The sequence below is a fragment of the Daphnia carinata genome, chromosome 7 (assembly GCF_022539665.2).
Source record: "Daphnia carinata strain CSIRO-1 chromosome 7, CSIRO_AGI_Dcar_HiC_V3, whole genome shotgun sequence".
Classification (NCBI taxonomy): domain Eukaryota; kingdom Metazoa; phylum Arthropoda; class Branchiopoda; order Diplostraca; family Daphniidae; genus Daphnia; species Daphnia carinata.
In genome coordinates, this window is record NC_081337.1 from 4,908,104 (window position 1) to 4,916,664 (window position 8,561).

Sequence of the window (8,561 nt, forward strand, 5' to 3'; positions counted from 1 at the left end):
TCAGTAAATAATGATATGGAATTACCTCATGGTGAAAGCTTTATTGTAAATCCAGAATCGTTCAATTTTAACTAAACGTATAGTACACCACTAGTACGAAAAGCAAAATAAACTCCCATTTTTAAGCGCTTAGTTTAGTAGTACCCTTTTTTTTTTTTTTGCAAGGAATAATCGTTCAAATGTAAAAGTAGGTACGCTAGAAATTTAAGGCCCGACCAAACAACAATCCCGATTTTTACCTAAAAAATTTATGTTAGTAAAACTAGGTAAATTTATATGAGTAAGATGCTAAATTTAACAAGAATCACGAATATGAGATTTGTTTTTATGTAGATTAATGGTTATTGAGTTATTTCAAATGTAAAAGTAGGTACGCTAGAAATTTAAGGCCCGACCAAACAACAATCCCGATTTTTACCTAAAAAATTTATGTTAGTAAAACTAGGTAAATTTATATGAGTTAGATGCTAAATTTAACAAGAATCACGAATATGAAATTTGTTTTTATGTAGACTTAATGGTTATTGAGTTATTTCAAATGTAAAAGTAGGTATGCTAGAAATTTAAGGCCCGACAAAACAACAAGCCCGATGTTTACCGAAAAAATTTTTATTAATAAAACTAGATAACAATGCATGATTTAGATGCTAAATTTAACAAGAATTACGAATATGACATTTGTTTTCATGTAGATTTTATGGTTATTGAGTTATTTCAAATATAAAAATAGGTACGCTAGAAATTTAAGGCCCGACAAAACAACCATCCCGACTTTTACCTAAAACATTAATATCAATAAAACTAGATAACTATACATGATTTAGATGCTAAATTTAACAAGAATCACAAATATGAAATTTGTTTTTATGTAGACTTAATGGTTATTGAGTTATTTCAAATGTAAAAGAAGGTACGCTAGAAATTTAAGGCCCGACAAAACAACAATCCCGATTTTTATCTAAATATTTTGTGTTAATAAAACTTGATAACTTTAGATGAGTTAGATGCTAAATTTACCAAAAATCACGAATATGAAATTTGTTTTTATGTAGATTTAATGGTTATTGAGTTATTTCAAATATAAAAATAGGTACGCTAGAAATTTAAGGCCCGACAAAACAACCATCCCGACTTTTACCTAAAACATTAATATCAATAAAACTAGATAACTATACATGATTTAGATGCTAAATTTAACAAGAATCACGAATATGAAATTTGTTTTTATGTAGATTAATGGTTATTGAGTTATTTCAAATGTAAAAGTAGGTACGCTAGAAATTTAAGGCCCGACCAAACAACAATCCCGATTTTTACCTAAAAAATTTATGTTAGTAAAACTAGGTAAATTTATATGAGTTAGATGCTAAATTTAACAAGAATCACGAATATGAAATTTGTTTTTATGTAGACTTAATGGTTATTGAGTTATTTCAAATGTAAAAGTAGGTGTGCTAGAAATTTAAGGCCCGACAAAACAACAAGCCCGATGTTTACCTAAAAAATTTTTATTAATAAAACTAGATAACTATGCATGATTTAGATGCTAAATTTAACAAGAATTACGAATATGACATTTGTTTTCATGTAGATTTTATGGTTATTGAGTTATTTCAAATATAAAAATAGGTACGCTAGAAATTTAAGGCCCGACAAAACAACCATCCCGACTTTTACCTAAAACATTAATGTCAATAAAACTAGATAACTATACATGATTTAGATGCTAAATTTAACAAGAATCACGAATATGAAATTTGTTGTTCACCACGTTATACCATTACATAAATTACGGTTAGGCAACGCAGCCTCACTAGTAGTTCCTGCCAATTTTTTCTGCTACGCTTAACTTCAGACGAAGTCTGCGAGGGAAGGTGTGCAGTCACTTATCTTAAACATCAGAAGTTCTAGAAAATGCTCTTGAGCAATGTTGTAATCATAATTTTCATTTCCCCTTTATTAAGTTGTTTGGCATAGTGGTACAAAAAACAATCTTTATCTTATGTTTTTCTTTCAGGATTTTTGTTTTGGTTTACTGCTGTTCCTGGATGGACAATGAACGATAGAAACAACAACATAGTAAGGTGGCAACTCATTCGGCATGAATATATATAAGTGAACAAGTATTCTCAAATCAAATAATAAGTATTTGTGTAGGTTTTCTTCATTTGGGCTTTAGTCACCAAACATTTTTTATTCTTTAGGGTTTGTCGGATGTGTGTACGTGGCTTCAACACATGAGATGTAACACCTATTAGACATATTAACATGTACTCATATCACAGGAGGGTGGGTGAGATTTTGTCCAGGAATTTCTGGCATTGCAGCTGAAAGATTGGCGAGCCGAAGGACTTCCTGTTCAGTATTACTCCTGTTGAAGCCGAGGCGTATAGCTGAAACACACGTATCATTTCATCTCTTATATGCCTCATCTTTGTATAGAAAGTGTGTTGGTAACCCTTTGTTTTGTGTTTTGTTGAAACTTTACTATGTCATTTTCAAGTGAGATTTTTATTTGGTTTTAGGTAGCTCTACTGATGTGTAAAGAATGGTGGTTGCAGGTAATGAGAGCCATTCCATTATACGATACCTATCCATTTTTATTGCTTTAATTTTTGTCAGTTTAGTCACTGAATGTAGCTGGAACAGAACATGTTGGAATTTTAGCATCAGGACATCTGGCTAGTTGGACGATTAAACATCCCTCTGTGTGGACACAAACATTGTGTCTAGATTTCATCTGTAGATTATTTCGAGGATGATAACTTTGTCACCAACATCGTGACTTTGAAAACTAGCAGTTGAACAGCCTTTCAATTCCAAACAAGAATCTATTCATGGTAATTGTGTGTTTTGTATACATTTCTGTATAAAATATCTCACTTATCTAGATTACTCAAGTAATGTGACACTATATGGCTGGTATTGGAGTAGATAATGCTGTTTGAATGCAGAATATGTCACTGAGAAGGGGTTCTATTATGGTAGGAGTATCGTGTTTAAGTACAGGCTGACCAGAATTACAAACACATTGATTGAAAACTATCATCAGTTTCAAGAATTGGTAAGTGAAATAATAATAGTAATAATATGAAATTGTAAAAATATTCTAATGATAAGTAATTACTTTGGAATTACTGTTGGGAAAAGGTGACAATTTTTATAATAAAAATTATTATTTTTTAACAGGTTAAAAACCATTTTCCAGGCTATTTGTGGTAAAGTATATATAGCGATGATTTCATGTTATCCCAACAAATTGGAAACAATTGTACTAATTTTTATCTACCTTTGTCGAAGCTTTGTTAGCTATAGGTCCCTATAGACAAACTTACACTTCAGTTACTAGCAGATGAACTGTTTCAATTTCAAACAAAAGGAGTTGTGGTAATTGTTATATTATTTTTATTATAAAAATAGTTGCTTTAGTCAGGTAAACTTATTTTGATTGCAAACAGTTCAAGTAAATCATTAAATATCTTTAAATTCAGGTGTCACATTGCCTTCTATTGGTTCCCTTTGTGGGAAATGTATGTTGTGTGTGAATAAATGCAACCCTAACAGTCCTGGGATCACCTTTTTTGTAAAGAAAATACTGGAAACTGGTATTGAGAAGATCATTGACAGAAAGTTTTTGTATTTTATCAGTTTATTCCTACATTTAACATGGCTGTTTGGAAATGCCATGGAATCGAAAAGCACTTGACAAAAAACAGTTTGATTGTTCTCGTACTGGTATTAGATGGAAATTACTTGTGCAATGGTACCAACCCATCCATGAAAACAATGTATTAAACAAAAATTTGTGATAGACTGATCATAATCTGTGTAAATTTATATATATTTCTTATAATTCTAGGTATTCAACCATGGAATGTTGACCAGCTATCTGCAGAGTGAAAATCTACTTGACAGTGTTCAACCTCTTAAGTACATTTTACAAAAGATTCTGAGAATGGCAAAAGTTATGTGAACAAATTTTGTATTGGAGAAATTCTAGGTAAATGAAAGCCATTTCATGATACAGGTGAATAGCTATGAAACACAACCAATCCAGGAACTGAGTTTGTTGATCAACCAAACTTATCTGGAAGAGCTGCAAAAAAAGAATGGAACATTACCGTGCCAAACACCTGCTTCCAAACGGTAGTTCTAAGTATTTCTTGTTACACGATGTATTTAGTCAATTCTTCGTAAACTGTTCTTTTTCACAGGTCAATGGCAGGGGTCTTACTCACTGTCTGAAGAATGTAAGTTTAAACAAGATATTGCTTTTGATTACTTCTGCTGGTAACTTTTATATTCCTAGTTAAGATATGGCTTTTATCAAAAAGAGTTTAAACTAACATCTAACTTTTCTTCTTCTTCTCAAAAGAGCTGCTTAGGAAGTTAGCTAGAGTGACGAAGATGTGTCATAACAGCAGGATAAATGTAAAAAGCAAGTTCTGCAGCAAAATCATTGTTCCATTGCTATATATATTCAGCACTATAACAGCACTTATGTCACAAAACTTTACTTGTATCATACCATCCTCAAGATATATTGTTTACAAATAACTCCCTCTGGTGCAGGATTAATCCCTTCAATATTGCCACTGATACAGTTGGCTACACCTTCTCTGAGGTTATACCTACCACAAAAATACAACTTACCTTTGTTAGCAGTCTTGCTAGGATGAAAAACCAGGAAAGTTCCGTCATCACTTCTGAAACTGTTACTACCCACATTTTACTTCCTCGCTAGAAATTCAAACAGTACGAAAAGATGACTGTTGAATTATTACCAATCTGGGATGAAAACCACTAAAAAGGTAGGATGAGTTTAATTTTCTGGCAGAATGTACGACTACAAGAAAATAGAACTAATCAATTTTTTAGAAGTAATTACTCTAAATTCTGAAATACTTACTATACCTTTTAGTTCATTGGTTAGAAAATATTCTTCGGTCATACTTTCAGTTTTCATCAAAATCAGTATAGAGATGCTAAATCAGTGACGAAAGGTTTCTTTCTGATCTTTAGTAATGTCTAACCATTGTCGAATGAAATACCTTGTGAATCTTGATGGTACCATTCCTCGCAGTAGTGGCAGACACTGGTTTAAAATGTAAAATCTGTTGTTATCTAAGAAGTAATTAACAAGATTTTCAAGTACGTGCATCTTAAATTTTCTGGCATTTGAGTGTTAGCAGATTTACTAAACTTCCTCTTCCAGGCATTTTTCTTTTCGTCTCATCATTGTGTTTAATTTGAATTTCATTTCACGTAAAGTCTATTGCATGTCTTTGTAAGCGTTCTCTCTAAATCTTTAAAGAAATCAGTAAATAATGATATGGAATTACCTCATGGTGAAAGCTTTATTGTAAATCCAGAATCGTTCAATTTTAACTAAACGTATGGTACACCACTAGTACGAAAAGCAAAATAAACTCCCATTTTTAAGCGCTTAGTTTAGTAGTACCCTTTTTTTTTTTTTTGCAAGGAATAATCGTTCAAATGTAAAAGTAGGTACGCTAGAAATTTAAGGCCCGACCAAACAACAATCCCGATTTTTACCTAAAAAATTTATGTTAGTAAAACTAGGTAAATTTATATGAGTAAGATGCTAAATTTAACAAGAATCACGAATATGAGATTTGTTTTTATGTAGATTAATGGTTATTGAGTTATTTCAAATGTAAAAGTAGGTACGCTAGAAATTTAAGGCCCGACCAAACAACAATCCCGATTTTTACCTAAAAAATTTATGTTAGTAAAACTAGGTAAATTTATATGAGTTAGATGCTAAATTTAACAAGAATCACGAATATGAAATTTGTTTTTATGTAGACTTAATGGTTATTGAGTTATTTCAAATGTAAAAGTAGGTATGCTAGAAATTTAAGGCCCGACAAAACAACAAGCCCGATGTTTACCGAAAAAATTTTTATTAATAAAACTAGATAACAATGCATGATTTAGATGCTAAATTTAACAAGAATTACGAATATGACATTTGTTTTCATGTAGATTTTATGGTTATTGAGTTATTTCAAATATAAAAATAGGTACGCTAGAAATTTAAGGCCCGACAAAACAACCATCCCGACTTTTACCTAAAACATTAATATCAATAAAACTAGATAACTATACATGATTTAGATGCTAAATTTAACAAGAATCACAAATATGAAATTTGTTTTTATGTAGACTTAATGGTTATTGAGTTATTTCAAATGTAAAAGAAGGTACGCTAGAAATTTAAGGCCCGACAAAACAACAATCCCGATTTTTATCTAAATATTTTGTGTTAATAAAACTTGATAACTTTAGATGAGTTAGATGCTAAATTTACCAAAAATCACGAATATGAAATTTGTTTTTATGTAGATTTAATGGTTATTGAGTTATTTCAAATATAAAAATAGGTACGCTAGAAATTTAAGGCCCGACAAAACAACCATCCCGACTTTTACCTAAAACATTAATATCAATAAAACTAGATAACTATACATGATTTAGATGCTAAATTTAACAAGAATCACGAATATGAAATTTGTTTTTATGTAGATTAATGGTTATTGAGTTATTTTAAATTTAAAAGTAGGTACGCTAGAAATTTAAGGCCCGACAAAACAACAAGCCCGATTTTTACCTAAAAAATTTATGTTAATAAACTCGATAACTATAGATGATTTAGATGGTAAATTTACAAGAATCACGAATACGAAATTTGTTTTTATGTAGACTTAATGGTTATTGAGTTATTTCAAATGTAAAAGTAGGTGTGCTAGAAATTTAAGGCCCGACAAAACAACAAGCCCGATGTTTACCTAAAAAATTTTTATTAATAAAACTAGATAACTATGCATGATTTAGATGCTAAATTTAACAAGAATTACGAATATGACATTTGTTTTCATGTAGATTTTATGGTTATTGAGTTATTTCAAATATAAAAATAGGTACGCTAGAAATTTAAGGCCCGACAAAACAACCATCCCGACTTTTACCTAAAACATTAATGTCAATAAAACTAGATAACTATATATGATTTAGATGCTAAATTTAACAAGATTCACGAAAATGAAATTTGTTGTTCACCACGTTATACCATTACATAAATTACGGTTAGGCAACGCAGCCTCACTAGTAGTTCCCGCCAATTTTTTCTGCTACGCTAAACTTCAGACGAAGTCCGGGAGGGAAGGTGTGCAGTCACTTATCTTAAACATCAGAAGTTCTAGAAAATGCTCTTGAGCAATGTTGTAATCAATTTCATTTCCCCTTTATTAAGTTGTTTGGCATAGTGGTACAAAAAACAATCTTTATCTTATGTTTTTCTTTCAGGATTTTTGTTTTGGTTTACTGCTGTTCCTGGATGGACAATGAACGATAGAAACAACAACATAGTAAGGTGGCAACTCATTCGGCATGAATATATATAAGTGAACAAGTATTCTCAAATCAAATAATAAGTATTTGTGTAGGTTTTCTTCATTTGGGCTTTAGTCACCAAACATTTTTTATTCTTTAGGGTTTGTCGGATGTGTGTACGTGGCTTCAACACATGAGATGTAACACCTATTAGACATATTAACATGTACTCATATCACAGGAGGGTGGGTGAGATTTTGTCCAGGAATTTCTGGCATTGCACTGAAAGATTGGCGAGCCGAAGGACTTCCTGTTCAGTATTACTCCTGTTGAAGCCGAGGCGTATAGCTGAAACACACGTACCATTTTATCCCTTATATGCCTCATCATTGTATAGAAAGTATGTTGGTAACCCTTTGTTTTGTGTTTTGTTGAAACTTTCCTATGTCATTTTCAAGTGAGATTTTTATTTGGTTTTAGGTAGCTGTACTGATGTGTAAAGAATGGTGGTTGCAGGTAATGAGAGCCATTCCATTATACGATACCTATCCATTTTTATTGCTTTAATTTTTGTCAGTTTAGTCACTGAATGTAGCTGGAACAGAACATGTTGGAATTTTAGCATCAGGACATCTGGCTAGTTGGACGATTAAACATCCCTCTGTGTGGACACAAACATTGTGTCTAGATTTCATCTGTAGATTATTTCGAGGATGATAACTTTGTCACCAACATCGTGACTTTGAAAACTAGCAGTTGAACAGCCTTTCAATTCCAAACAAGAATCTATTCATGGTAATTGTGTGTTTTGTATACATTTCTGTATAAAATATCTCACTTATCTAGATTACTCAAGTAATGTGACACTATATGGCTGGTATTGGAGTAGATAATGCTGTTTGAATGCAGAATATGTCACTGAGAAGGGGTTCTATTATGGTAGGAGTATCGTGTTTAAGTACAGGCTGACCAGAATCACAAACACATTGATTGAAAACTATCATCAGTTTCAAGAATTGGTAAGTGAAATAATAATAGTAATAATATGAAATTGTAAAAATATTCTAATGATAAGTAATTACTTTGGAATTATTGTTGGGAAAAGGTGACAATTTTTATAATAAAAATTATTATTTTTTAACAGGTTAAAAACCATTTTCCAGGCTATTTGTGGTAAAGTATATATAGCGATGAATTCATGTTAT

General features: G+C 31.3%; 1 long non-coding RNA gene across 1 annotated transcript; it reads left to right on the forward strand.

Moving 5' to 3' along the window:
* Positions 1 to 1,860: 1,860 nt before the first annotated feature.
* On the forward strand, positions 1,861 to 3,389 carry LOC130699894 (uncharacterized). The gene is made up of 6 exons (XR_009003565.2): positions 1,861 to 1,932; positions 2,018 to 2,145; positions 2,205 to 2,840; positions 2,902 to 3,064; positions 3,190 to 3,218; positions 3,301 to 3,389. It is a non-coding gene; the product is annotated as an uncharacterized LOC130699894 (long non-coding RNA).
* The last annotated feature ends 5,172 nt before the right edge of the window (positions 3,390 to 8,561 follow it).